The sequence below is a fragment of the Lutra lutra genome, chromosome X, assembly GCF_902655055.1.
Source record: "Lutra lutra chromosome X, mLutLut1.2, whole genome shotgun sequence".
NCBI lineage: Eukaryota > Metazoa > Chordata > Mammalia > Carnivora > Mustelidae > Lutra > Lutra lutra.
In genome coordinates, this window is record NC_062296.1 from 73,639,657 (window position 1) to 73,653,864 (window position 14,208).

The 14,208-nt window shown below is 39.5% G+C and overlaps 1 pseudogene; it reads right to left on the bottom strand.

Moving 5' to 3' along the window:
• Positions 1-528: 528 nt before the first annotated feature.
• Positions 529-1,046, bottom strand: LOC125092356 (translationally-controlled tumor protein-like; annotated as a pseudogene).
• Positions 1,047-14,208: the final 13,162 nt, after the last annotated feature.

The window sequence follows — 14,208 nt, forward strand, 5'->3', positions numbered from 1 at the left end:
TAAGGCTTGACCCCACGACCTCAAGATCATGACCTGACCTCAAATCAAGAGTTAGTCACTCAACTAACTGAGCCACCCAGGCACCATCCCCCCGCCCATGCTTTTAGATTAAATTTGTAGATACCCTGACAAGTTTATTTTTTACTTTTTTTTTTAAAGATTTTATTTATTTATTTGTCATAGAGAGAGAAGCGAGAGTGAGCACAGGCAGACAGAGTGGCAGGCAGAGGCAGAGGGAGAAGCAGGCTCCCTGCCAAGCAAGGAGCCCGATGTGGGACTCGATCCCAGGACGCTGGGATCATGACCTGAGCCGAAGGCAGCTGCTTAACCAACTAAGCCACCCAGGCGTCCCTATTTTTTACTTTTTTTAAAATAAATCACTCCACTCCAGATAAATCAAGGTCAAAATGAATAAAGAGATCAAGATGACATCAGTTCCATTCGTCTAAGTCCTGGTGTCATGTGGATGAAGAGCAGCAGTCAGCGATGACAACAGGTGATATACATCCAAAGTCAGAGCCAAATTCATTAACATTTTCCCATTTCCACACTATCCTTAAAGAAAATCCTGTGTGGGGTCCTGCCATCCTCAGAATAGCCCTGCAGAGCAACCATGCCCTCTCGGTCCATGTTTTCATCAGGAAAGAACTGGTAGTTTTTGCAGTTAGCAAGGATGTGCTTGATGTGTTTTGCAGCCCCTGTCATAAAAGGTTTTACTCTTTCTGGCTGCTGTTCTTCAAGTTTGCCTTTGACTGATTTGATGTAATCTTTGACGTGCTTCTTGTAGGCTTCTTTGGTGCAGCTGGTTTCCGTAAGTGATGGTTCAGGACAGTATCACCACCAGTGGTGACTGGGCTTTCTGTACTCTCACCCTCAGGGCCTCCTGTGGAGTTGTTTCCACCAATGAGAGAGTCATCAGTGTTGCCCTCTGTCCTCCTGACCATCCTCCCCTCCACCTCCAGGCACAGCCCCTGTGTCATCTCCCAGATCTTGTAGATGATGGACAACATCTCATCCTAGTAGATGAGGTCCCAAGAGATGATCATGATGGTGGCTGGAGAAAAAGCGTGATGGTGCTAGCTTAGCGAGAGCCGGGAGCTCTGAGCAGACGTGGTGCAGCCAGAGCAGTGCTGGCAAGAGGGTGCGGAGGGTGAAAGGAAAGCTCAGTTTCCTCATTCTTAAAAATGGGATATGACTAGTATCTAACTCATGAGACCATGGAAATACATAAAGGGCTTCTCAGTGTGTCTAAAACATGGCAAGTGCTTAAGGAATTACATTTTTGCATCAGATTAAAACCAAAATAGTGGGAACGTTTTTAAAGGAATGTAGGGCTTTTAAAAAGACAAAAAGTTTCTGATTTTCCTGAGAAAATAACAAATAGAAGTAGGCTATTGGAGTTTGGTGACCTTGACCCTCTGAGGATGATCCTGCTCAGTTTCTTTGCTTCTATGTCTTAGCCTGGCCAACTATTTTTCATGCATACTCAAGCATAAATGGAATAAACGGACTTTCATGTGCCATCACTTGCTTCTCCAGTTGTGCCTATGAGGATCCAGAAAGATCCATGTCATAAACTAAGATGTAAATGGCACCCTTGAGTATGCAGAGCACAGAGGTACACATGGAACTAGTTGACATTTATGTGACCATCACTTCTTCCAACTGACCACATCAGGGATCCAAAAACGCCACGGCAAAGACTAGAATGTGAATGACATATCTTGAGCACACAGTGCCTGCAGCCATACTCAGTTTACCTTTATGAACCTCAAACTTAGCTCTATATGAGCATGGACAGAAAGGTCCATGGTACAGATGGTGATGTGAATGGCACTAAATGAGTCTGGAGTGCAATCAACAACATATGGGATACTCTAATTTATTGTGGCCATTACATACCTCCACAGTAAGAAGTGAAGAGTCCACAAATATCTACTGATAGGTAAGACAGTAAATGGCACTCCTTCAGTTTTGCAGTGCCCTGAACTGTGCATGGAATAAGTCTACTTTCATGTGGGCATTACTTGTTACAACTTTAAGAACAGAGGAGTCTAGAAAACACCATGGATTGGGCCACATAGTAAATGAAATCCATTCATTCATGCACTGCATGCATATGTGTATTGAATATATCTACTTTCATTTGGCAATCTCTTGCCCCTGCATGAACCACAGGAGGAGATCAGGAATACACACTGTATGTAAGAGTATATGAATGGCACCCTGTGAGTTGTGAAGTGTACCAAAAGTTCAAGGAATATTTCATTTCTATGATGCCCTTGGTTACCTCCACATTGACCATATTAGAAGTCCAGAAATATCCATGGCATCAGATTGTTGTATGAGTGGCAATTTATTTAACACAGAATGAGTATGTGTGTGTGGCAGGCAGAGGGAGAGGCAGAAGCAGACTCCCTTCTGAGCAGGGAGCCTAGGTGCCCTGATGCAAGTCTTTCTTCGCATGACGAGAGCTTTCAAGATTTACTCTCCTAGCTACTTTTTTTCTTTAAAAAAAAAGATTTTATTTATTTAGGGGCACCTGGGTGGCTCAATCAGTTAAGCGGCTGCCTTCGGCTCGAGTTGTGATCCCAGGATCCTGGGGTCACTGGGTCCCAGGGTCCTGCCTGCCGCTCCCACTACTTGTGCATGCTCTGTCAAACAAATAAATAAAATCTTAAATATAAATTTATTTGAGGGAGAGAGAGAGAGCATGAGTGGGGTAGGTGGTGAGGCAGAGGCAGAGGGAGAAGCAGACTTTCCGCTGAGCAGGGAGCCAGACACAGTACCCTAGGATCATGACCTGAGCTGAAGGCAGAGGCTTAACAGACTGTGCCACCCAGGCGCCCCTCTCTTAACTATTCTCAAATATGTAATAGAGTATTATTAATGATATTCACCATACTGTACACAACATTCCCATGACACATTTTATAACTGGAAGTTTGTGTCTTTTGATGTCCTTTACCCATTTCACCCACCATCACTCTCCCCCTCAGGCAACTACCAGTCTGTTCTCTATACCCATGAGCTCATTTTTTTTTAAGGATTCAATATATAAATGAGATCATATGGCATTTATCTTCTTTGGCCTTAATGCACTTAGCAAAATGTCCTCAAGATCCCTCCACATTGTCATAAATGGCAAGATTTCATTCATTTTTATGGTCGAATAATATTGGGCCATATATATATTATAATAATAATATATTACGTATATACTATATGCAAGAATTATATATACACATGCAGGTGTATTATATGTATTATATGGAAATACATATATATCTATATATATATAATGTGTATATATAAGATAAATGATATATAATACATATATCTTACATATATATATATATACACACATACACACACAAACATGTAGATACCATATTTTCTTTTTTTAAGTTTTTAATTCCAATTAGTTAACCCACAGTGTCAGTGTCAGATGTACATTATAGTGATTCAACATTTCCATACATCACCCAGTGCTCATCACAACAACCATACTCCTTAATCCCCATCACCAGTTTAATCTTCCCCTCTGGTAACCATCAGTTTATTCTCTATAGTTAAGAATCTGTTTACTGGTTTGCCTCTTTTTTTCCCCCTTTACTCATTTCTTTTGTTTCTTAAATTCCACATATGAGTGAAATTGTATGGTATTTGTCTTTCTCCGATGTATTTTGCTTAGCATAGTACTCTCTATCTCCATCTGTATTAGTGTAAATGGTAATATTTTGTTTTTATGGCTGAGTAATATTACATTGTGTGTGTGTGTGTGCGCACATGCACACACACACACACACACACACACACACACACACCCACACACACCCCACATCTTCTTTATCCACTCATCCATCAATGGACGCTTGGGCTGTTTCCATGTCTTGGTTACTGTAAATAATGCCGCTATAAAATCACAGTGCATGTATCCCTTTGGATTAAGTATTTTTGTATTCTTTGGGAAAATACCCAGCAGTGCAATTGCTGGATTAGAGGGTAGTTCTATTTTTAATGTCTTGAGAAAGCTCCATACTATTTTCCAGAGTGGCTGCACAAGTTTGCATTCCCACAAACAGTGCACGAGGGATACCCCTTCTTCACATTTTTCACCAACACCTGCTATTTCATGTGTTGTTAATTTCAGCCATTCTGGCAGGTGTGAGGTGATCACTCATTGTAGTTTTGAATTCCATTTCCCTGATGATGAGTGATCTTGAGCATCTTTTTGTATGTCTGTTGGCCATCTGGATGTCTTCTTTTGAGAAATGTCTATTCATGTCTTCTGCCCATTTTTAATCAGATTATTTGTTTTTTGGGTGCTCGGTTTTACAAGTTTATTATATATTTTGAATATTAAACCTTTATTTGATATGTCATTTGCAAATATCTTCTGCCATTCAGTAGTTTGCTGGTTAGTTTTGTTGATTGTTTCCTTTGCCAAGCAAAAGCTTTTTATTTGACATAATCCCAATATTTTATTTTTGCTTTTGTTTTCCTTGCCTCAGGGGACCTATCTAGAAAAAAGTTGAAATAGCCAGTGTCAGAGAAATTACTTTCTGTGTTCTCTTCTAGGATTTTTAGAGTTGGATGCTTAATCAATTGCCACCGAGGCACCCCTGTTTTGTTTTGTTTTCAGACAAATACCCAGAAGTATAATTGCTGGACCCTGTGGTAGTTGTATTTTTAATTTTCTGAGGAAACTCCATACTGTTTTCCATAGTTGTTGTACCAATTTACATTCTGACCAACTGTGTACAAGGAGTCCCTTTTTTCCACATCATTGTTGATACTTGTTTTTTCATCCTTTTGATAATAGCCAGGTATGAGATGCTGTCTCACTGTGGTTTAGATTTCCATTTTGAATAACCCTTCTTTACTGTAGAAATCACTTACTTCCTCACTGAGCATATGAGGAGCCCAGAAAGATCTGTGTCGCAAACTAGGATGTGATTGACATCCTTAAATTTTTTAGTGCACCAAAATTTACACAGAATATATTTACTTGGATGTGGCATTTACCCCCACAAGTATATGGGTCCAGAATTCTTCATGGGATTGGCAGCCTTTAAACTGTGCAGTACACTCAACTGTATATGCAGTAAATCTAATTTTATTTATTTTTATTTTTTAAAAAGATTTTATTTATTTATTTGACAGAGATTACAAGTAGACAGAGAGGCAGGCAGAGAGAGAGGAAGGGAAGCAGGCTCCCTGCCGAGCAGAGAGCCTGACGTGGGGCTTGATCCCAGGACCCTGGGATCATGACCTGAGCCGAGGGCAGAGGCTTTAACCCACTGAGCCACCCAGGCGCCCCAGTAAATCTAATTTTATAAGGCCATCATTAACTTCCATACTGGCCATATGAATAATCTTTCTAAGATCCATGGCATAGACTGGAATGTGGCTCTCAGTCCTTGAATAGCATAGTATATCCAAGTGTAAGTGAAATAAGTATAAATCGATATGGCTATCACTTACCTCCACCTTAACATATGACAAGGCCAGAAATAACCATGGACTTTACCAGATAGTGACTAGTACCTCTTCAGTTGTATAGTGTACCCAAATGTACAAGGATACATTTATTGTCATGCGACCATTATCTACCCCTACACTGAGCATATGAAGAGATTAGAAAGATCCATGGCATAGACTAGGATCACCACTTCTGTTTTGCAGTGTATTTAAAATACATAGCACAGTCTAATTTCATGTGGCCAACACAAACTTCCACACTGAATATATGACAGATCTAGAAAGATTCATGAAATAGACTATAATATTAATAGAGTCCCTTAAACTGTGGAGTATGTTCACATTTACTTTTACGAGACTGTCACTAACTACACATTAACCACAGGAGGAGTCCAGAAAGTTTCATGGTATATACAACATAAATGACACCAACTGAGTTGTGCACTATAATTATCAGTACTTACCTCTATTTTGAGCAAGTCAGGAATCAAGAAATAAACCTGGCATAGATTGTGATTTGAATGGCAACTTCTGGGTGTGCAGTACTCACAATTGAAGATGGAATAAGTCGTGCTCGCTTCGGCAGCACATATACTAAAATTGGAACGAAGATGGAATAAGTCTTCTGTTATGGGGCCATTTTTACCTCCACAGTGAAGATATAAAGAGTCCAGAAAGATCTCTGGATTGCTTCTCAGCCTTTTGGCTAAGATGAAGTGCAGAAAAATCTGTGGAACAGAACAGAATATGAATGCCCCCCTTAAGTTGTGCAGTGCACCCAGCTGTATACAGAATGCCTACTTTCATGTAGTCATCACTTACCTTCATGTTCAGTACATTAAAAATCAAGAATTTTAAATTAACTATAGACCGTACAGGGATTAGTACCCCTGGATCTGTATAGTGTTTTTAACTATGTATAGATTAAGCATATTTTTATGTGTCATTCAATAATTTGCATTCACAGACGAGTAGCTCTGAATATTTTATGAAGAGCATCCCTTCAGTTATTAAGTATAGTAAACTGTACATGGTAGACCTCTTTCCAATATCTATCCATTCTTTCTTCCCTGAATCCCCAAGTTCAGATTCCCAGAGTTTTAGCCAGGTCAGTAGACACCAAGATAAAGACAATAGTTCTCAGCCTCCATTGTAACTAAGTGTGGCTATATAACTAAATTCTGGATCGTGTGTGTAAGATATGGGAAACTCCCAGGAAGTGTCTTTTTTTTTTTTTTAGAGAGAGAGAGAGATCACAAGTAGGCAGAGAGGCAGGCAGAGAGAGAGGAGGAAGCAGGCTCACTGCTGAGCAGAGAGCCCGATGCGGGGCTCGATCCCAGAACCCTGAGATCATGACCTGAGCTGAAGGCAGAGGCTTAACCCACTGAGCCACCCAGGTGCCCCCAGGAAGTGTCTTTAAAAGGAAGTAGACACTCCTCTTCCCCTCTTCCTGCAAACTTGAATGAGAATGTGACAGTTGAGGCTAAGACAGTCGTTTTGGGACATGAGGCAGAAGCTACGTGTTCAAGATAATGGAGAAACAAACTGGAATGGGTTTGAACACTTAATGATTGTTGAGTCACTATACCAGCTCTGGATTGCTACTTTTGACTGCTGACTTGAAAGCTGACTTCCTTGGGACACCTAGGTGGCTCAGTCCATTAAGCATCTGACTTCAGCTCAGGTCATGATCTTGGGGTCCTGGGATCCAGCCCTGAGTTGGGCTCCCTGTTCAGTGGGGAATCTACTTCTCACTTTCCCTCCATCCTTACCCCCACTCGTAAGTGCTCTCTCGCTCTCTCTCTCTCAAAAAATAAGTAAATAAAATCTTAAAAAAAAAAGAAAGCTAACTTGCTTAAGCCATTAATTTAGGATATGAGTTACACAGGCATTCCAAATCCCAAGAGCAATGGTTAATTTTTTGTGTCAATTTGGCTAGGCTATGGTGTCCAACTGTTTAACCAAATACTAACGAAGATGTTGCTGAAGGTATTTTTTAGATGAGGTTGACATTTAAATAACTAGACTTTGAATAAAGTAGATTATTCTCCCTAATGTAAGTGGGCCTCATTCAATCAGTTTAAGGTCTTAAGAGAAAAGACCACCTTGAGGAAGAAATGTTGTCTCCAGTTGGCCTTCCAACTTAAGACATTCATTTCTTTGTGGGATTTACAGCTTGTCAGCCTACCCTGCAGATTTAGAACCTTCTAGCTCCTGCAACCATATGAGGAAATTGTTTGAAATCTCTCTCTGAGAGAAAGAAAGATCTATCTATGGATCTATGTCTATGTCTATATATTCTGTTTCTCTGAAGAAACCTAACTTATATGCCAACTAATTCAGTTTCTAATTTATTTCAGTTTAGTATAGCCTGTTTTTACAGGGTGATGGCAAATTTATAGACCACCAAAATTTTTTTAATTATAATTTTATTATGTTAGTCACCATACGGTACATCATTAGTTTTTGATGTAGTGTTCCATGATTCTTTTTTTTTTTTTTTAAGATTTTATTTATTTATTTGACAGAGAGAAATCACAAGTAGGCAGAGAGGCAGGCAGAGAGAGAGGAGGAAGCAGGCTCCCCGCTGAGCAGAAAGCCCGATGTGGGGCTCGAACCCAGGACCTGGGATCATGACCTGAGCCGAAGGCAGCGGCTTAACCCACTGAGCCACCCAGGCGCCCCCATGATTCTTTGTTTGTGTGTAACACCCAGTGCTCCATGCAATACATGTCCTCCTTAATACCCATCACCGGGTTCACCCATCCCCCCACCCTACCCCTCTGAAACCCTCAGTTTGTTTCCTGGGGTCCATAGACTATCACGGTTTGTCTACCCCTCTGAATCCCCCTTCATTTTTCCCTCCCTTCCCCTATAATCCTCTGCACTATTTCTTATGTTCCACATATGAGTGAAACCATATAATAATTGTCCTTCTCTGACTTATTTCACTTAGCATAATCCCCTCCAGTTCCATCTGTGTCAAAGCAAATATTTGGTATTCATCCTTTCTGATGGCTGAGTAATATTCCATTATATCTATAGACCACATCTTTATCCATTCATCTGTTGAAGGGCATCTTGTCTCCTTCCATAGTTTGGCTATTGTGGACATTGCTGCTATGAACATTGTGGTGCATATAGCTCTTCTTTTCACTACATCTGCATTTTAGGGTAAATACCCAGTAGTGCAATTGCTGCATCATAAGGTAGCTCTATTTTTAACTTTTTGAGAAACCTCCATATTGTTTTCCAAAGTCGCTGTACCAACTTGCATTCCCACCAATAGTAGAAGAGGGTTCCCCTTTCTTCACAGCCTCTCCAACATTTGTTGTTTCTTGTCTTGTCAATTTTTGCCATTCTAACTGGTGTAGGGTGGTATCTCAATGTGGTTTTGATTTGCATTTCCCTGATGGCTAATGCTGTTGAACATTTTTTCATGTGTCTGTTAGCCATTTGTTTGTCTTCTTTGGAGAAGTGTCTGCTCATGTCTTCTTCCCATTTTTTGACTCGATTTCCTGTTTCTGGGATGTTAAGTTTGAGAAGTTCTTTATAGACCTTGGATGCCAGCCTTTTATCTGTAGTGTCATTTACAAATATCTTCTCCCATTCTGTGGGTCGTCTCTTTGTTTTGCTGACTGTTTCCTTTGCTCTGCAGAAGACTTTTTATCTTCTTTTCAAAGGATTTTATTTATTTATTTGACAAAGAGAGAGGCAATGAGAACAGGAACACAAGCAAGGGGAGTAGGAGAGGGATAGGCAGGCCTCTTGTGGAGCAGGGACCCTGACACAGAGCTCCATCCCAGGACCTGGAGATCAAAACCTGAGCCAAAGGCAGATGCCTAATGATTGAGCCATCCAGGCACCCCAGAAGCTTTTTATCTTGATGAAGTCCCAAAAGTTCATTTTCACTTTTGTTTCCCTTGCTTTTGGAGATGTGTTTTGAAAGAAGTTGCTGTGGTTGATGTTGAAAAGGTTACTGCCTATGCTCTCCTCCAGGATTTTGTTGGATTCCTGCATCACATTGAGATCATTGATCCATTTTGAGTTTATCTTTATGTAGAGTGTAAGAGAATGGCCAAGTTCCACTCTTCTATATATAGCTGTCCAATTTTTCCAGCACCACTTATTGAAGAGACTGTCTTTTTTCCCATTGGATATTTTTTCCTTCTTTGTTGATTAGTTGACCATAAAGTTGAGGGTCCATTTCTGGGCTCTCTATTCTGTTCCATTGATCTATGTGTCTGTTTTTGTGCCAATACCATGCTGTCTTGGTGATCATAGCTTTGTAATATAGCTTGAAATCAGGCAGCGTGATGCTCCCAGTTTTGTTTCTCTTTTTCAACATTCCCTTGGCTATTCAGGGTCTTTTCTAGTTCCATATAATTGGATTGTATGTTACAGCACTTTGAAAAATGCCATTGGTATTTTTATCAGAATGGCGTTCTAAGTATAGAATGCTCCGGGAACACTGAATATTGTAGAAACCAATAGTGTGACTTTTGAACAAGCCATTTTATATCTCCAAAATTAGGCAGAGATAGGTAATAATTAGGTAGTAATACCCTACATTTATCACAGAAGTGCTTTGAGAACAAAACAGTTGTGTTGTTTGGAAAACAAATAAAGGAATTTATGGAAATCCTTTTAAGGTGTGTGGGTGGCTCAGTTGTTTAAACAACCAACTCTTGATTTCAGCTCAGGTCATGATCACACGGTTGTGAGACTGAGCCCTGCATTGGGCTCTGCCCTGAGCATAAAGCCTGCTTAAGATTCTCTCTCTCCCCCTCTTTCTCTGCCCCTCCCCACTGTGCACATGCATAATCTCTCTCTCTCTCTTAAAAAAAAGAAAAAGAAAATCCTCTCAAAAATTATAAAGTACTTAATAAATGTAAGACCACTATATTTTATTTTATTTTATTTTATTTTATTTTATTTTATTTGACAGAGACAGTGAGAGAGGGAACACAAGCAGGGGGAGTAGGAGAGGGAGAAGCAGGCTTCCCGCCAAGCAGGGAGCCCAATGTGGGGCTCAATCTCAGGATCCTGGGATCATTACCTGAGCCGAAGGCAGACGCCCAATGACTGAGCCACCCAGGTGCCCTAAAACCACTATTTTTGACATTGAAAACAAGTTATTTGTCAACTGTCAGGTAAAACAACTTATTAAGCAGCTACAAAAGCAGATTTTGTAGCTTGTAAAGAGCAATTATTCTACTTTTAAGTGCTTCAATCAAAATTGGAAAAGTATGTTTGCAAAATTCCATTCATAACTGGGGTATTTTGTCTTGTTACTGGATCTAAGAGAACAGGGAATTGGTATACTGGGTGCTCATGCCCAGATGCCCACCATCACAATTTTAAGGGATTTGGAGGTCTTGTTAAAGTTGTATACCAAGATGCATGCCTTCTTCACATCTACCTGGATCTCGTCATCCAAAGTTCACTAGCTAGAGAAGCATCCCTTGTCCTTTACCTGAATTGGAGCCTATGTTTCAGGACTGCTTCTGTGACTTCCCTTTGTTATAAACAACTACTGTAAAAAAAAAAAAAATTCTTCTCTTGTATGATGTATTCCACATACATAATTATCAATATTTGGAGTTTTTCAGGGCACCTGGGTGGCTCAGTCAGTTGAGCATCTGCCTCTTGATTTCAGCTCAGGTCATGATCTCAGCATTGTGGAATCAAACCCCACACTGGACTCCTTGCTCAGTGAGGAGTCTGCTTCTCTCCTTCTCCCTTTGCCCCTCCCCCATTATCTCTATCTCTTGCTCTACAGTAAATAAACAAATCTTTAAAAACATATTTGGAGTTTTACCTCACCCTCTTTGTTGCATCTCCAAACTCCTTTTATTACAGGGTTTTAATTACCTCTGTCTATTGGGATTCCAACCTTCCCTAATACAAACCATCTCCAAACATCCTTTTGTTTGCCTTACTGGTTTCTGCTGCATAAATACCTTCATTGTTCCTATTAAATCTTCCTTGCTGTGCACCCCCCCTTAGAACTGATTATGCCTTCATCACACTAAATCTCTTATTCTCTGGAATATATCACTCTTTGGCATCCCTCTTGGGTCTATCTATGTGTTTTTTTCTTGCCTCTACATGTTTTGGATCACTGTAATATATTTTAAGAGGAATCTCTTTTACTGGAGAAATCTGAGTTTCACCTTTCTTTTTTTTTTTAAAGATTTTATTTATTTGACAGACAGAGACCACAAGTAGGCAGAGAGGCAGAGAGAGAGGGGGAAGCAGGTTCCCTGCTGAGCTGAGAGCCTGATGCGGGGCTCGATCCCAGGACCCTGAGATCATGACCCGAGCCAAAGGCAGAGGCTTAACCCACTGAGCCACCCAGGCACCCCTCACTTTTCTTAATCTTAGGTGTAATTGTCACTCTTGCTCTTCAGGCTGTTCTTGCCCTTGGAAAAAGGTTAAAGCTACCTCTTGAAAAGCAGTATTTTGAACAAACTGGCAATAATTTTGAAAATTAAGATTTTTTACAAAATAGATAACAGACACACATGGTACAAAAGCAGGGAAAGTTCCCTAGGTACCCAATTCCTTTCTCTGAAGGTAATGAAAACAACTAGTTTCATCTGAATTCTTCCAGAGATATTCTTGCATTTAAAACACACACACACACACACACACACACACACACACACACCCAGTATTCATGATAAGTTGTATTATACACAACTGATAAATTATTGAACACTACAGCTGAAATGAATTATGTACTATAAGTTGGGTAAATAAATTTAAATTAAAAAAAAAGAAAACACACACATACATAGGGTTGGAAGAATAAATATTGCTAAAAAGTCTATACTACCTAAAGCAATCTACACATTTATCAAAATACCAAAATATCAAAATACCAACAGTGTTTTACACAGAACTATAACAAGGAAACCTAAAATTTATGTGTAACCACAAAAGACCCCAATTAGCCAAAGCAATTCTGAAAAAGAAAAGCAAAGTTGGAGGCATCACAATTCTGGACTTCAACTTATATTACAAAGCTGTAGTCATCAAAACAGTAGGGTACTGGCACCAACAGACACAGAGATCCATGGAACGAAACAGAAAACCCAGAAATAAACCCACAATTATATGGCCAATTTATATTTGACAACATAGGAAAGAACATCCAATGGGGAAAAGACAGTCTCTTCAACAGATGGTGTTGGGAAAACTGGACAGTAACATGCAAAAGAAGGAAACTGGACAACTTTCCAACACCGCACACAAAAATAAACTCAAAGTGGATTAAAGACCTCATTATGAGATGTGAAACAATTAAAGTCCTAGAAGAGAGCACATGCAGTAATGTCTCTGACATCAGCCATACCAACATTTCTCTACATATGCCTCTTGAGTCAAGGGAAATAAGAGCCAAAATAAATTATTAGGAAGACATCAAAATAAAAAGCTTCTGCACAGTGAAAGAAACAATCAGCAAAACTAAAAGGAAACCTAAAGAATGGAAGAACATATCTGCAAATGACATATCTAACAAAGGGTTGGTATCCCATATCTATAAAAACTCAACACCCCAAAACCAAGTAACCCAATTAAAAATGGGCAGAAGACCTGAACAGGCATTTTTTCCAAATAAGACATCCAGATGGTCAATAGGCACACAAAAAGATGCTCATCATCACTGACCATCAAGGAGATGCAAATCAAAACTACAATGCTGTCTCACTACATACCTGTCAGAATGACTAAAATCAACAACACAAGAAACAACAGGTGTTGATGAGTATGTGGAGAAAAGGGAACCCTCTTGTGCTGTTGGTAGGAATGCAGACTGGTACAACCACTCCGGAAAATAGTGTGGCGCTTGCTCAGGACATTAAAAATAGAATGACCCTACAATCCAGCAATTGCACTGCTAGGTATTTTCCCAAAGAACACAAAAATACTAATCCAAAGGGATACATGCATCCTGATATTCATAGAAACATTTTTTATAATAGCCAAATTATGGAAGCAACTCAAGTGTCCTTCGACTGATGAATGGATAAAGAAGTTGTATCTTTATACAATGGAATATTATTCGGCCACAAAAAAGGAATAAAATCTTGCCATTTGCAATCACATGGATGGAGCTAGACAGTATAATTCCAAGTGAAGTAAGTCAGTGAAACAAGTATCATGACTTCACTCACATGTGGAATTTAAGAAACAAAACAAATGAGCAAAGGAAAAAAGGAGAGAGAGAGACTGATAGATAAATCAAGAAACAGACTCTTAATATAGAGAACTGATGGTTACCAGAGAGGAGGGGAAGGAGGGCATGTGTTAAACAGGTGAAAGGGATTAAGGAGTACTCTTATCATGATGAGCACTGAGTAATGTATAGAATTGATGAATCACTGTATTATACACCTGAAACTAAGATAATAGTTTATGTTAACTATATTGGAATTAAAATTTTTAAAAAACCAGAGGGAGGGAGGGGGTATATTGCACACACATTATTCAAGTCTTGCTTTTCATTTAACAATGTATCTTGAAAAGTGTTTTATATCAGTGGACATACAATGCCTTCATTCTTTTTAAGTAATTGTATTACACTCCATTATATAGATGAATCATAATTTATCTTATTCCTCATTGGAAGACACTTGGCTAATTTCTAATTTCTTGCTATTATAAACAATGCTATAATTTTTTGAATATACCTACACCCTGAAAATTGGATAAATT